The sequence below is a fragment of the Protopterus annectens genome, chromosome 5.part0, assembly GCF_019279795.1.
Source record: "Protopterus annectens isolate FY-2018-M chromosome 5.part0, PAN1.0, whole genome shotgun sequence".
Taxonomy (NCBI): domain Eukaryota; kingdom Metazoa; phylum Chordata; order Ceratodontiformes; family Protopteridae; genus Protopterus; species Protopterus annectens.
This window is the reverse complement of record NC_056735.1, coordinates 799,941,898-799,959,864: the sequence shown is the minus strand read 5'-3', so window position 1 is coordinate 799,959,864 and position 17,967 is coordinate 799,941,898. Positions and strand designations below refer to the sequence as shown.

Sequence of the window (17,967 nt, the reverse complement as noted above, 5' to 3'; positions counted from 1 at the left end):
TTATGTTTCCCTGCATCCCTGACTACTGGGTCAATTGGCAGAGGTGTGCAGACAATATGATATTTACCAGGGGTGAATGACTTCCCAAAGGATAGTACTGTGCATTCCTTGGCATTTAATATTAGTCCATTGCTCTGACAACAACTGAATATGTATGAATCAGCCCATCCTGGATAACTGTTGAGTCAGTGTGGGATTAAATGACAGCTCCTAATTTGCAATCATCTGCAAATGTTGTCAAAGGCCACTGACAGTGACCATGACTGCAGAAAAGGAATGTTAGAAGGCGTAATCCCAGGAATGATTTGTGAGGGAAGTCCACTGGGGACTGGCCTCATTGTAGTAGTGGTGGACTCTCCAGTGCTATTGTCCTGGATAATGTTAGCCAGCCACTTGTCTATGCACCGGCTAACATACTAGTTTGTAAATAACCTCTAGAGTTTGTCAACAGTGCCTGATGGTGTAATAGTGTCAAATACCTTGTCAGGCCATGGTAGGTAGAGATATTCATTTTCCCCTCATCTATTGCATTGCTTAACACTCAATGAGGTCCACCAGGTATGGTAGGCATGATCTGTTCTTGACAAAACACAAACTGGGTTTGGTCCAGTGTCAGTAGATGTACTACATTTTTATTGATCATTTCCATCATAATTCTTTTCATGGCTTTAGATATCGGACTACTGAGACTTTTGGGGACAGTGCTTGCCAATAAATGCTGGTTGTCCTATGTGTAACTTGGTGTTTCAGTTAATTCCATCAGGTTTTCTAAGAAAATTGTCATCCAAGGTGTCCGAGTCTGTACAGAAGACTGCAAGACACTGGAGGACAAAATAATATGTACAACCTGTGAAAGTAAGGATGGAGTATTTATACAGTAATTCTGCAGTTAGTCAGTAATCGAATAGTGTGTACTGAAATAAAACAGTTATTAAGTGAAGAATGCTGAAAAGAGGGGAGTCCCATGAATTGCTGGTGCCTGGGTACTGCTACTGCTGGTCTCACCACAGTCACTCTCTCCTGGGATACCATGCTCCTATGCTTTTTCTATCACCAGAAGCAAAACTTTAATACCAAGCTCATGATGAGAAGCAGGCCACAGCCTGTTTGTTCATCCACACAGTTGTCCCACATCATGCAAGGCTCTGTAGGCTTGATGTACCCTTTTCCAAGTAGATGCTTTGATTAGCAACCAGAGCAATCATTTGAGTTTTGCATGTATTTTACCTTGTGTTCCAAGGCTCTTAGGACTTGACTAAGGTACTGACCTGATGGTGATTAGGAGCACAGCTGCAGGGTGACAATATAATGTTAATGTCCAGTGACATAGATGTCCAAAGTTGCTCAAACAAGCTCTGCAGTGGCAGTGATCCATATTATGTGGCAATTTCACAGAAGTTCACAAAGCCTACCCTTCAATGGTGGACATCTGTATGACATGGATCTGAGGTCTACTGCAGGGGAGTGGCCACCTTTGGCCAATGTATTTCTCCCTCCCACATGTCCTAGGTATATGCATCCAGTTTGTTGTCTGGTTGCTTGACAGGCATTGTAGACTTGCAAGGCAAAATTAATAATAGTAAAGTTGAACACGTTTTCTGTGCATGCATAGACATCCACATCTTCACTGCAGGGTGTGCCTACAGACAGTGTGTTTGAAGCTGTCAACCTCAAGGGTGTAGCAGTATGACCCTATCTTTGCTGGAGTTGTACATTGTCACATTTGTAGGTATGCTATTGACACTCTGCCTAATAACAGAATTATGGCCAACACAAGGGCCACATGCCTGGCAAAGCATTGTACTCAATCAACCATGTTATGCCACATTGTTAGGTGCTGTTTTACCTTCGGAGAACAACATAATGATGGTAACATGTTACATTTAAGCATCTGTCAGGCCATTGCCTACCAATGGCCTGCTGCAATGTGCGCACAAGCAAGACTCTATTGCTAATGGCATTCTCACTGACTGCTGGCGAGATGTGGAAAGTGTCTTTACCTCTCTACTCCTACTCCACACAAACACAAAGTGTGAGAGATGTGACTATATTAAAACCTGAATACATGCTGTCTCACACACCAGTCATTACTTATGACAATGAGGTGTTTGCCAACACAAGCACCTCACCTCCTACTCCAAACCCACTTCACAGATACCTACATGTGCGGAGTTCCTTACCCAACACATACCCAAACACCAGACACCACAGAAACCCCAATGCAAGCTTGCTACACATAATCATACCTCTGCAGAACACAGTACATATAATAGCTCATGCACCACTGTCTTACCAGTCAAACACCTAAGGCAAAGCAAAATTAAATATATTTCTCATAGATGATTACATCATGAGACACATTGATGTTCATCTCAACAGGTTACATAAGGGAAAGGTCACAGTCAACTGTCTGTGTGGTCCCATGATATGGCATATCACACATGCACACAAGTCTATCAACTTCAGGTGCTGCGATATCTACATCATAGTTCCTGTTGGTGTATACAACTTGAGACATACGTCTCTGGACTGTATGCAGAGACATGCCTGAGCTTATGGACTCTGTGTCTTAGACAGGTATGCCCTTGGCCTTCAGCTACATTTGACCTTCACCTAGGATGATGGCTCAGTACAAATGCAAAATGATTATATTAAATAATTGCCTTAGAGTGTGGTGTTGTAACGGGATCCAGTTCATGCCAGTCAAGGATGACTTGCTCAACAGACTGTGATGCTTTGCCAAGAGATGGTCTTCGCCTGTCATCCCTGCGAATTTGTCCACTGGCCATGGCTGTTACCACCCCCCATAGTGCATCTTTTAGTCAATGTCTCAAAGCAAAAATTTCCAGTGAGAAAACATCATCTATAAACAACATCATGGTTATGCTACTACATGCTAGGAATGCCAAACTGAAACTCCACTCACTGGAAGCTGTCCCCACCATGGAAGATGCAGACATTTGTGCAGTCCGAGACACTTGGTTCAAGGCTGTGGAGAGCACCACAGCAATTGCAGGCTACACCTCCTTCCACATGTTCAGACCTCAAACTTAAAATGTGACAAATAATGCAGGTGGTACATACATATTCATTAAGGATAGATAGACGTCCACAGTTGTTAAACAGTATGATTCCTTGGAAAAAAACTGCAGGTGCTATTGACTGTTTGTATGGCATCTAATCAAGCCATTGACAGCTACAGGAGCTAGCCCATGATTCAGGACACCCATTGTGCTTATTTGAATCTACTTGTGTCTATCAAGATACATCAAAACAACATGGTTTGGGGTAACTTTAACTATCCAACAACTCGGTTGACTACACGTGCTCAAACTCACTTGCCCAAAGATTACGTGACTTCCTTAACTACAATTCCCTGAACCAGTGGCAAGACATACCACAAGTGGAGCCAGTGTACTGCATTAGGTGCTTACCAATATGGGTGACCACTGTACCACCTCCACTGTGAGGTCCTCCCTGGTGAGATCTGACCACCAATTGGTCTCAAAATAAGTATCGCACCTTACCCTCTCCTTGCAGTAAATACAGTAATAAACTTCAGCAAAGTAAATTATAACCTCCTATTGGATGGTATAAATAGCTTGACTGCACCTTCCCCCTCAGATGGAACAGGCAACAATGCCAAGCTCTACACCAATGCTTTATGCAAGCACCTGTACAACTGCGTAGACTCAACTGTAGCTAACAGGAGCAAAACAAGCTCCTCATGGCAAAGCAAACCTACCTGGTAGACAACTGCCATCAGCAGGCCTTACAATAAGAGGTAGACATTGCTGTATAACAGTAGGAGGGAGGCAGCCCCTAAAATGTAAGCACTCCCTCCTCAGCTTAAACAAGCAAACAAGTGCTGTTGTGAAGTCCTGCAAAAGAAATTATGTGACAAAATTAGCCTCTACCACAAAGGACAACCATAAGGCATTGTGTAGTGACATGTGTAACCTAAAAGGAAAGGCCCATATTGTTGGTGAACTCGTAGTTAATGACACCACATATATTGAGCCTATAGATATAGCTAACCTGTTGGCTGACAGGTTATGTGATAACTTCACTCCACTGTCCCCACCACACGTACCACATGACATCCCTACAACCTGTCCTATACCTCCCATATCTAAGGAGCAGGCTGTAAATGGCCTCTCTAAGGAAGAAAACACAGCATCGATTGGACCTGCTAACATCCCAGGCTGCATCCTACATGGGAGCCAACATGGATTACTAACACCATTGAGAGCTCCTTGCAGTCATAGTGTAACCATCAGCTGCTTCCCAACTGACTGGAAAATGGTGACTGTTATTTTCTTACGTGGAAGTGGTGCATCCACCAATTATGGGAACTATAGACGGATTAGCCTGAGTAGCCATATCTGAAAGCCCATGGGGCAAATCATCATGGACCTTGTCAGCAAATATATATGTAATCTACAAACACTTGACCCTACACAGATTGGATTTGTGAAAGGGAGATCATGCCTATTAAACCTGGTGGACATCTATGAGGCAGTCACCAAGGACCTGAATGAGGGGACATCTGTGCATACAACCACCTGGACTTAGCCAAACCGTGTGACACTATCCCCCACTCAGGCATTATTGAAAGACTCACCCAGCTAGGCATCAACAGCAATATCATTAGAAGGTTCACTAAATGGCTCTCTGAAGAACTCATATAGTCAACATATGGGAATCCACCTCCAATAGCTGAGATGTTCTCAGCGGTGTTCCACAGGGTTCAGGCCTGGATTGTGTACTGTTTGGAATCCATTATCCAAAGTACAAGCACAAAGTGAATGTCTGTGGCTGACAAGTTTGCTGATGCATGCAAACTGGGAGCAGTCATAGAATCTCTGAATTTATTTTGCTTTTGCTGCTTGTTCTTAAAAGTACTTAATTGCATTTATTCTGCTGCATTTATTACTGCTTGTTAGTAGTCTGATTAAATTGTAACAGTTATTCTAAGCCTTTGGTTGAAACATTTGGGCTTCAGTCCAGTTGTTTTATATTAAAAAGGTTTGTGGTCTGCACTGTTGTGGCAGGGCAGGTAGCTTACATCCTTTTAAGTTGGGAGTTGCTGATTGAAGGCTTAGTGTCTGTTATTCTAAAAGTGTATTAGTTCTGGTTTAAGCACTTGGGCTTCAGACCAGTTCTTTTACATTAAGAAGGTGTAGTCTGCACTCTTGTGGGTGGAGAGGGTAGATTCTGCCCTTCTGAGCTGGGAGTTTCTGGTTAAAGGCTTATTGTGCCTGCCTATTTGAACTGTTTCTTTCTGAAATTGGTATGTCTTGTTTGCTATAGCATAGACTAAATTCAGACCTGCTGAATCTGGCTTTGTTTGTATAACTTGAGCACTAATCCATACCATCTTTTTTGGAGAAGGTTCCCCTGCACCCTAGTGGCAGGAATGTGCAGTTAGAACTGGGCTCAGTTTTTAGCTTTTTACTGGTTAATTGGTTAATTTGTTTAAATCAATTTGCTAATTTGCTACTGTTATATTAAAAAAAATACAATTTATGCATCGCAGCTTAGCTAGGATTAAACTATTCCCGGCACCATAAAGTCTGCTCTTCAAATTTTCCCTTAGAACTAGCCAGTTTCTTAGTTTTAGGACTAAAATCTGTTTCGTTGAGCTCAGTACTTATTCAGAACTCATTGTAAGCACTAAATTAGCTACAAAATTACTACAGTACTCAACTTTCCTCACTTGTCTTGAGGAAAACAGTTTTTAGTACTTAATAAATAAGCTCCTATCCAGACATGTCTTAGGGTCAGCTCCCGGTGTTTTCTCCTGTCTACCTGATGAATCTGGGCATCTTGGTGCAATGCAGCAATTGCCTCATGTGCACAGACAACCCTGTCCTCCTACCACCCAAAATTACAACCTGTGAGAAATGCACTTATATAGCCAAACTGGAAGCAAAACTCTCTTCACCCAAGACTGGACTAGACAGTCAAGAGGAGAAGGTAAACACTTGCAACACAAAACACACACCTACATTTGAGGAGGCTCTCAATAAAAATCTGCTCAGGCAACAGAGACCTCCAAAGCAGAAATGCAAGCAGCCTCCACCCCCACAACCCAACCCAAATAACACATAGCCTACAAACTCAGTGTGCCACTCAATCACAGCCCATAAGGCATAACAACATATCCAACACTCTAGTCATAGGTGACTCTATATTCAGGCATACTGATGTTCCACTCACCAGGCTAAACAAGGAGAAAGTTACTGTCAGCTGCCTGTCGGGTGCTAGCATCTGCCACATAATGCATGCACTCAGGTCACTCCACAACAAGTACAAATATGACTCTGTTATTGTCCATGTTGGTGTGAATGACCTGAGATGTATCGCCCTGGACTACATTAAAACAGACATGGAGGAGCTCTCCATTCTTATAGCCTAGGTGGGTATGACCCTAGCCCTGAGTAGCATCCTGCCATCATCCAGAATGATACCACAGTACAAGGACAAAATGACTGACTTCAACAATTGGCTAAGCTTCTGGTGTCATTCTAAGAGGATCCTGTATCTGTCTGCCTGGTATAACATGATCGACAGACTGGGATGCTTTGCCAGAGATGGCCTGCACCTGTCACCCTTGTGTTTCCAAATACTGGCTAAGGCTCTTGCCACTCCTATAGTGCCTTTTTTAGGCAAGGATCAAATGACAAATTCACCACCATAACAGGTACAAGCAAGCAAAATCTCAGGGCAATGCTACTCAATGCTAGAAGTCTAAACCTCAAAATGCATTCACTCGAGGCACTCCTTAAAATGGAGAACATCGACTTCTGTGCAGTGCATTACCAGGTTATAATTCATACCACACCTTTCGCCCACCTAATCTGGACCAAAACACTAAAGGTGGAGGCGTGTCCATGTTCATTAAGGATTTCCACACCTCCAGGCTATTTGCTCAGCATAATGCCTCTGAGATTATCGAAGTGCAACTAACTCAGGGCAAGAATGCAATCCAAATTGTAACTTACTACAGATTCCCCCACCATGCCCCAGTATACCCACTCCTAATTTCTTGCTACACTGGAAAATATTAGCGTACAACTCAACACCTTAGTTTAATGAGATGAAATACTGTAGTAACAATATAATAGAAATTATGTTTTACTTAATAACTTTTTTACTTGAAAATGTTTATAATGTAAAGTTAGATAAATGAGGAGACTCTTTACATTTTTACACAATTTTCGTATATGATTTTCACCATATTGCTGCTGCGATAAATGCGTTCATTTGCTTGTTAAATAAGGCAGTTTTAAAGAACAGGAAAATGCATATTATGTTCACAATGCTATTTTAACTACTGTCCCTTTAAATTTTAAGATGGAGAGACCAGTTGATTTTAATCATGGTTAAACATGACTATTTAAACTTGATTTTTGTAAATGTTAGCATCTGATGAAGCTCAAAGAAGTATTTGGATGAAAAGCACTTCATTAAACTTTGTGGATTCTGTCTTCAGTGAAGTTTCCAGTTGTTTTTGTTTTAATTTCTCAGTTTTTTGTATCTTGGATTAACATCTCATTAGGTACTCTTATGCTAGATGACATCAGCAGGCCCTGTGGGCGTGAGAAATTTGGAGCCCTGTGTCACCTGCTATGACCAAAATACTGAAAAACCTACCTCTTTCTAAGTAAGTGTAGTAAACATATTTTTGTTGGGAAATTCACATAAACACACCGACATAACAACTGCACTGGAGTTAAGTAAGAACCCCTACTTTTCTAATTTTACACATTACAGATCACAGCACTTATTGCATGACCCACGGCTCAAGTCTGCTTTATAAATGACTCCAGGAGACCTACTTGTGGAGGACATAAACTAAGCATGTGTTGAACAGTGTGTGTGGCTTCTTACTGTCATCTGCAACTTCTAGACTAGCAGTCAGATAACTTTCTTATCCTAGCTATGTGGCAACAGTAGCCACTTTGGCATATGTGGCTGTTTGCAGTTGGATGGACAAGTCTGTGGACAAAAACAATTTGCTCTGTCAATGAATGAACAGACAGCATTATACATTACAAAAAAATTGACAACAATGTCTGTGGTTCCTTTTTTATTATACATTACACAACCTGTTCAATTATTAGTGCATGTGTGGTGACATCCAGCAGGCTCAGAGGGCTGAAAGTAAATGCATTATGTACTACTGAGCCCTTACTTTTGGCCCTTTGACCAACATTATATATGTGTTATAGTGCAGCTTTATTCACCATTATCAGGGTATGCAGGCAATACAGACATACACATAATTCATATGTACCCATATATACATTTATGTATATAACAGAGACATACACACACACACACACACACACACACACACACACACACACACATATATATATATATATATATATATATATATATATATACACACACACACACACACACACATATAGAGAGATCTATATCTATAAGAAGAGAGAGATAGTGAGAGACAGTTATATATACATATATGTATGGCTCTATAGACATATCTATATTTCAAAAGTCATTGTGTGAGGAGCAACAGATTTGTGCTCTGCTTAACATAATCTATGAGCATGCTCGGGGGAATTTTTTGCTTGTTATAAACTGACTCCAGCCCACACCTATCTGTACTCCAGTCCGGCATTTTGTGTGTTACACAATATAACATCTGTCCCTGTTTCTGCACTGCTGCTAATCACTCAAATTGACTAAGATTTTCTAAAGTTGTCTGATGTAATTAATATGTGACAGAGGTTAATAATATTACAGCACACACAGACTGACAGTCTGTAAAACACAACTTGTTAATACCTCACATCCAAAAGAAATGGATACTTCTAGATTAGAACCTTGAATGCCATCACAAAAGCTAATTACCTTAGACCTTTGAGTCACAAAAGCTACTTGACAGACAGGGTCATTCATCACAATATCATCTGCATAAATATGTACATTATTATTCCTCCGTTCCTAAGACATACAATGTAAGATCAATTTCTATGTTACTGTCCCGAGACTGACTGAAATACTCATATACCATTGATGAGCTACTGTTACAGTAGTTACAAGTGAACAGTGCTGTGTTGGGGGTGAGGAAACAACACCACATGTTCTGCCGGGATACACAATAGTCTGACTATCATTTAACCCCACTCTCTAACATCTCCACTGACTGATGTATCAATAATCTGTTGCAGTAAGACTGCATGAATATTCCATATATGAGGCCTACTGAACAGAAATGAAAACATGTTAGTGGAATGGGTATCTGTAGTCCCACGTGGATGCCATTTCTGTCCAACTAGCTTACTATAGTTATTTGCATAATATTCCAGGGCCATACATACAATGACAAATCATAATAACCCTTTTGAGTACTGTTTAGGTTATGGACTTACCTTCTAAATGCAGCAGTTGACAAAACTGTAGTTCAGGGCTATTTCTGATGCAAGCAATACACAGCCAATACATGGATAGGTGCAGCATGTGTGAGTTGCTTGCTATCAATTTTAATTTCTGTATGTGAGTAAGAGTAAGGTGTCAGTTCCTAGGTTGTCAGTGAATGTGCTATGCATTGTCTGTTAGCCAAAGCCAGGGCATACTGAGTTGGTCTATATCATATTGTCGAAAGCCGACAATGTCGAATCTGACATTGTCGACACGAGAATATTGAATGCTCAGAATCTCGAGCGTGTAAATGGAAATCTCCGTAAGGGGAGATTTCCGTTTACTGCAATGTAGTGCGGTCTTGGAGTTGGTATAGTTAAGTAATGGAGGGGTGCAGGGGGGCATGCCCCACTTCTTAAACTCATTAGGGTACCTTTTTCTTTTTTTTGTTTGTCTTTTTATAAGGTTGACGTTTGAAGACATTGACCATATGGTGTCGACCATATGTTGTCCGATGTTTTCAACCGTCGATCTTATAATATAGACCCTACTGAGCATACCTATGTCTGCCTACAGGGACATCAGCAGGGGGTTCCTCATCCGAGTCCTCCTGTGAATGTGGCTGTGGTGACATAGACACTGGTAGGGGGGCTGTGTATCCCTTCCATTTTGCTAATCTTGCTGCAGCTGTTTTTTCAGGAGCAGATTGTGTAGCATAGCACATACTGTGAATATCTGTGCACATGTGACTGGAGAATACTGCAGGGCTCCACCAGATATATCTAGGCTCTGGAATCATGAATTCAGAAGCCCAAATACACACTCTATGATGTTCCTAGTTTGTGCATGTGCCACATTAAGGCATTCTTCTGTGGGTGTGCGTGTATTTCTGATGGATGTCATCATCCATGGTTCCAGGGTATAGACAGCCTCCCACAATAAATAGCCCTTTGGGATGTCCCCCTAGCAAACATCTGGTACAGCTGTAATATGTGCCAGACATGGGAGTCATGATAACTACCAGGGTTGCCAGCACACAAATTCAGGATAAACCCCAGGGTATTGCACACAACCTTGCAGTTGATGGAGGAGTACCCCTTGCAGTTAACGTAGATTGTACCCTTCTCACCAGGTGGTGCCTTGATGTGTACATGAGTGCAATCTATGGCACCCAGCACTTCAAGGTAGTGTGCTACATGGTAGAAGTGCTGCATATTGCTGTCCCTTGCCTCAGGGGAGAGGAGAAAAGACATGTGATCACTGGCATATGGGAGCATAGCAACTAGGAACTGACAGAGTATTCTCGATACAGATGCCTGTGACACCCCATCATGTCCCCGGTTGGTGTTTGAAAAGTACCTTTAGCTAGTATCCTAAGGGCTACACATAGCTTTGTTTCTACTTGGATGGGTTCCTGTTTGTTAGGTCTGGTCTAAGTTGAGGGTGGCAGAGCTCAGTGAGTTATTGTAATATGTCCCCGCCCACCCTGTAGCACTCTACAGTCTCCAGCTCATGTAGCTCCGGGAAGGTTAACCTGGGCCCGAATGCTCTCCTCCTTCTCAGCCTAGGCCTATTATCAGCACCAGTAACATTGAATTTAGAATCTAGCTCATATAGGTGTAACATAGCTGCAGCAGCCCCTAGCATTATCTCAGTTAAAATTCCCAAGTCTCTGCTCAAATGGTTTAAGGTATTGGGGGAAATCACAATGTAGGGTGTATGCATACTTTATACAGGTCTGCTGTATGCCCACCATGTGTGTTTGGCTAATTGTTATGCAGTTCACCTGCCTAGACTATAATTAACATGATTTAAAAGCCCTACTTTAGCGCGCAATGTGGCACTATACACAGCGACGTGCAGCATAGCTTACACACAATTATAAATATTCAGTGAATATATCCAGTTTTCATTGATTGCTGCCTACATCATCACTCCTGCATGGGTAGTGCGGATACATGAACATGTAAAGCTATGCACAGCGCTGCACAGCATAGCTTATACAAAAGCCAAAATTAATAATTGAATATATCCGGTTTTAATTACTTGCTGCCTATGTCATCACTGTGACCTGGGTGGTCTGTCTGTGTGAGCATGCTAAGCTATGCAGCCTGCCATGCAAACACATGCATTGGGAACTAAAAATATCCTAAAATCAACAGTACATACCCAATGATGTCATCCACATCCAGTGGGAATATCAACATTGTGTTGGAGCCTACATGAAGTGGATATGCGGACATATTTACTCCTTTCTGTTATTCAAGAAATCCACCTCATTTGCATATATATCCGTGATGGCAGACTGGAAACTACATGATTCATAGCCGTGTGGACTGGGTAACAGCACAAATGGACCATTGTATGGACCCGAGGCAAGGTCCTAAAATACATTTGTGGAAAATAAATTATAAATGTTTTTTTTTTCTCTTTTTTATCTTTTAAGCATATTTGCCCACTGAGGCACACAGCGCAAACATGCCAAGATTATTAAAAAAAACTATTATTAATTTTACCTCTTCCCTTCCTCTTTCTGACATCCAGCTGACATCCACAATGTTACTTTTTTACATATCTGTATGTAATATAACATTTTCAGGGGAGGTATGTTCATATTTGTGGAGTTTACATGCCCTTCTATCTGTGTAGACTATGCACTATGGACACTGACACAGAGTCTACATGGATGACTTTCGACTTGTTGGATTGCTCAGTATGCCTCACTTAAATAATATTCAACTGCTTATGAGGTAAATTGCATTCCACAGTATTTTCCTTGTTTGCATGTGCTTGTGTGCCAGTAAGCAGCACTTACTGAATTTTAAATTGTTCACAGTCACGTACGTATCGTGCTGCAATGCGTACATGAAAAAAAAAATCATGTAGGCTTTATTGAATTCCTCCTCCATTTGTGTGTGTGTGTGTGTGTGTGTGTGTGTGTGTGTGTGTGTGTGTGTGTGTGTGTGTGTGTGTGTGTGTGTGTGTGTGTGTGTGTGTGTGTGTGTGTGTGTGTGTGTGTGTGTGTGCATCTATGTGTGTGTGGGTGTGTCATTGTGTGTGCTGGCATGCGACAGTGTGCATTTAAGTGCTTAGAATGGGAAATATTAGTGTTCTAGAGCCATTCTAGAACTGTAAATAGACACAATGGTTAAAGGATCTAAAATATCTATCTTAGCTTGCCATTCTTGGTTTATTTTGTTCTCTTGTAAGGAGAACATTGTTTTTTCTTTTTTTAATATTTCATTCTAATCTCCAGTTTTATCTTTAGCTGCCATTGATTACTCTTATTTGGATGAAATGCTCACATTAGAGGCCTGTAAGATTATGTTTACCAAAGATGCCTATTACCTGCTGGGACTCTTCACATTAGGGGTTTCTAAGATGATTTTTTTCTTATACTACAGTTGACTTAATGGTTCATCTAGTGTTTTTTCTATTGATACTTCTGTCCAAAGGTTAAACCTCTTATGTTAATGTAATCACCAAAGGCAATTTTGGATTTAGTTTGCCAGAACAAGGGATTTTTTCATTTTCTATGTAAAATGGCCACTTCAATAAGAAGAGGAATTGTTGCAATGAGATAATTCCTAGTTAAGCCAATTTGCTTCATAATTTTTCAAGAACTTCTAACATTTCTGCATCATTTTTCAGAAGGCGCTGACTGATGTCTGTGAAGTTGCAATGCAGTCTTCATACTAGACATTTGTTAAAAACATCAACTTGGCTATCCAGTCTAAAGAAAAGGGATACCATATGACTAACAGTTCAAGATGTCTTGGCAGATTTTTCCACCTCTTCCTTGGAGTCATTTCTTGTATTCTACGCAGAAGTGATGACAGAGACCAGAAATCGGAAATATATAATATAGTATAGTTTTGTATTACAGAAGCTATTTGATATACTTTGCTCTGTCTCAATATTTGAAACCACCATTTCCCCATTTCATTTTTCTAGTTTGTCTGCCTTTCTGAGTACCACATTATAAATACTTGCATAATGTTTCAGGTGATTTGAAAACCTTCATGCTCCATGTGTTGAAACATAGCTTTGCAAGCATCTATTTTTTCAGGTGATGTACAGAGCCTTTACTTTTATAACACGTTTACTGCATAATACAGTGACCTTTGATGATGCTCTGTGAATTAATCACACTTACATTTTCAGAAATGGAGTCTTTCCAGCATCTACTATAAAGGATTATAGTGGAGCACAAATGCAGTGCTAGATGTTTCCTGGCTACAACAAGTAAGACTGAGCTTTATTTCATCAGGCATTCTGTGAATGTTTTCCTATGGGACTGTTCCAAGTATATCAAATCTGTACCCATTCAATGCTCTCTTGTAATGAACTTTGCTATGAAACCAGCATGGCTTTTTGCTACATGTATGAACAACCACCTACCCTTGTGGCCTGTATTGTTACTGCTGCTTTAGTGAGCAGTTTTAAATATTATTGTTATGAATTTGTTTTATCGGGTCTACTTCTCGTTATTGAAGGCCAACAATATCGAAGCTGATATTGTCGGTACCAGATTAGCAAAAGCAAAAAGCATCGAACATTTAAACGGAAATCTCTGTAAGGGGAGATTTCCATTTAGTTCAATGTAGTGCGGTCTTGGAGTTGGTATATTTAAGTGTGGGGTGTGGGGGGCTTGCCCCCCCTGCTTGCAAAGGTAAGTTTTTATTTATTTTTGTTTTTAGGCATTTTTTTTATCTTTTGATGTTTCAGAATTCAATGATATGGTGTCGACCATATCAGATTCGATATTTTGAAACTTTGGTAAGATAATATAGACACGTTTTATTTTATTTATTTAGTCATTTATCTTTTGCTAGTTATGTTAGTCCCATTAGGTCAGTGGCCAACAAGTGACTAGGAAAAGGGTACAGTTTAACAACTCTTAGTGCTACTCACAACAATCCTAAATTATTCTACATCATATCTTTAGAGGCATTTTTATTAAAATAATGTTATTTTTACTTATAACTTGTTAAACATTGGCAAAGGTGAACTTCTAAATAAGCATTTTTATTGACAAAAAGCTGCATGAACAAGTTTTAAAACATCACATTATTTGGATATCACAATGTTTTTTTTTTTCCATTTACATGGAGTGATTTGACATCATACTAATTAACAATATCTGGATCTTAGTCATATAGTCTAAAACATGAGCACACATTAATGGCAGCAATTGGTTTTATACTGTGAGTCTTCACGTTTACAGGGAAAGAAATTCCAAAGGAATGCAAAAAACTAAGCATACATTTGAGCAGAAAACACAGAAGGTCTTGCTTGCATATATTCCGCAGCATACGTTTCACCTACTGATTTTCAGTCAGCATGTTCTCACTCTGTGGCCGCAGACCTTCTACGTACACAACACCTGCCAATATGAGAAAATTATAAAGTGTAGGTTAAATTATTAAAAAAGACAGCCAGAAGACCTTACAGTCTTGCAGTTCATATATCATTTGCTTCTTCAGTGAATAAATATGTAAAAAACAACTATCTTTACTTTCACTGTGCAATGTCTATATCATTTTGTTTTGCAAAACTGGGCAGCTGAAATAACAAGCAATATACTGTTTGTAAAAGATTGTTATTACAGTTTTTTGGGGGTATGGTCTCTGGCTTCAGCTGACTATCAGCTTTTCTGGTGACCACTTCGACACCGGCACATTCTCAGTCCAGTACTACCAAATGCTGAAGCCACTGACAAGGTGGGTAGGGGATTGAGAACTTCTTGGCAAGGATGTGAGCCTCCTCATGTGAAACAAACTCCCAGGTGCAGCTGGCAAATGATAAATTCAGCGACTAGGAAATCAAGGGTGGGATGGGAAGACAGGAAGGTCAGGTTTAGCCTCATGCTAAAGTTCTTGCCAGGACTTTTTCTTTTAAGCACTATGTCCCAACCCCTACATGGTAATGCCATCAGGCTGACTGAACACTAGGGAGCAAATGCATCATGCGCTTTGTCCTGAGCCCTATAGGGCAATCACATCTATGTAGCTATCCCACCCTTTAACACAACATCATCTGCATGTGTGTTGATTTTTGTTGAAAATATAAACACTGTCATTTTACATTACTTCATTTTTAATCATGTATGACTTGCTGGACATAAATTGTTGTTATTTCAGGTCACCAGGGAGTTTTTGCCTGTTCAAGTGATTTCTTAATTTACACAATATTCAATTGGAGATTAATAAATTCAGAATGTGAGATAGAGCTGCTTATTACTGTATCACAGCTTTAACTCTTTACTAATCAGGGAAGCCCATTGGACATATACCCATATCAACCTGCGCATTTATATGGGAGCAAATGAGGTTGTAAGGAATCATACCCTGTACTCTGGGCTACAGGAAGCACAACATTAAAAGGGAATAATGTTAATCCTCTGCACCAACTGCCAAACTCATCAGCCATGAGTAAGGTACCTAAGTAAAGTAATATCATAGGATCTTTTTGTAATTAATAGCAAAGATGTCAACACAGACTAAATAACAAAAGCAAAATTAAATTAAACTGAAAATGCATTTTTATGATGCTAACTTAAAATAAATTCAAAGGAGCTATATGCAAAAACAAACAAAAAAAAATAGGTCACTGTAATTATAATAAAATTACCAGTAATATGAACTGAAAATGTTGCAAAGATATAGTCAGTAGACTATCTTAAGGTCCCTTTATGAAAACCAGGACATGATGTTAGATTTTCACGAAAAGCATATGACATTGTTTTTTTTCAGCCAGCCTTTTTATGACTAAGCTGAAACACAATTTTATACTTGGATTGCATTATCTGACATGATTTACATACATTGTATATAATTTACATAGTTATTCATTGAAATGCTTGCAGATTTCTAAAATCCTTTATAAAATGCTCAAAGAAAAAAAAAGCCATAATTTACCCAGATCAGGGCTGCATGCTCTCCCTTCATAAAGCCCTTATTTTCATAGGTAAGTAGTAGGACAGCTACTTTTATACAGCTAAGTTCAGCTAATTTCCCTTTCTAAGGATCAAACCTTATACATCTTTTATTTGAGGTAAACACCACAACCATTATGCTAAATTCTTTACAAAATGTAGCAGAAAGCACTTTGACAAAAGTTTTCATTTCTGTCTGAAGCAATTAAATGGGATGGATATTGCAGGCTCCAGACAAGTCTTCACTGTGTTTAGGTAACATAATAAATTTTGCCATGGTTTAGACCTCTGGGAAGAAATGCTACTCACTAGCCCCATTAAAAGAGTCCAGCAGGTGCTTTCTTAATTCCAAAGAAAATATTTTGAAAAATACTGAGGACAGCCCCTTCAGCACTGGTACTTTCCTTCCTGGTCTGTATATACCTGATAAACCTCATTTAGAGTAAGGAGGTGTTTTAACAAATCATCTTGAACTTGAGATACTGTCTTACCTGGCAGGGTCTCATAGAAAGTATTGAGGGCATTTTCAGAGTTAATACATAATTCTTTAGCAACTGTCTCATTTTCAGTGCTCAAAATATTATTGATTACCTTAAGCTCAAAACTCACTTTTCCAAATCAATTCTTCAGGCCTACAGTACTCAATTCCTGCTTAAGTTCTTTAGATTTTCTTGCGAACATTTTATGTGGAGAAATGCCTACATTTGTCTGGGGGCAGTTCCCTTGCAGGCCAGTTGAGCAGGACTTCAACAGTCGCACGTGAATGGATGCTCCACAGGAAGGTCATTCTTTCACTGGTGAACAGATGGGATGCACAGGATATAGGTCTCTTTGCTTCTCTGAGTGACAACCAATTGAACAGACACTGCTCTAGAGGACAACAGTTACCTTGAATTGGAGGGTTTTAGAAGTGCAGTGTCATATGTAATCTTATCTTCCACAAGTACAGAGTTACATTATTTGCTTACCTCTGCCTTATGGTGAAAGTAATTACAGATATCACATATAATCAAGTCATTCAGTTGTCAGTGTTTTGTATTTCTTCCCAGATTAGGTTGTAGAGAATCAGTGTGGCTGGTCACAGGCGATTGAGATTTTTTTTTTTGGACTAAACACAAAAATCTTTAGGAAATCTGAACAACTTTGTATGGCCTTTGCACTTAAGAAAACAGACTATCTATATATAAGTAAACAGTGTCTTAGTGGATAGCACAGTTTATTTAATTCTATTTCAAATTCCATTGAAACTCTGCAAGACAAAATCATGACCCACTTTACCAAGACCATAGCTACCACCACAGCCTTTTTATAAAAGTTAAACTTATAAAATATCTTAAACACAAACTCAAGAAAGAACGATAAACTTCTGTAAACTCACACACATGGAATCCGCTCAGGCAAGCTGACCAGTAGTACACCTACACCATACACAAGTTGAATAAATCCAAAGTGCATTTAATATACTATAACATAGAATTTAAGCAAAAGCTTTTCATTGAATTGAATAAATCAACTTCACAAGCCCCTCCCCAGCTTTACAAACTTTTAAAGTGGTACATTCTTTTTGTTACAATTTCATAGTGCCAGATAGCAACAGCAAACCACTTAATAAATATATCCTACTTTAAAAA

General features: G+C 39.7%; 1 long non-coding RNA gene across 1 annotated transcript in view; it reads right to left on the bottom strand.

Annotated features, from left to right (window-relative positions):
* Positions 1-14,406: 14,406 nt before the first annotated feature.
* Positions 14,407-17,967, bottom strand: part of LOC122802047 — a 39,405-nt gene continuing 35,844 nt past the window's right edge. The window contains exon 3 of the long non-coding RNA XR_006364858.1: positions 14,407-14,785. This is a non-coding gene — a long non-coding RNA (uncharacterized LOC122802047). The remainder of the gene's footprint in view (positions 14,786-17,967) is intronic.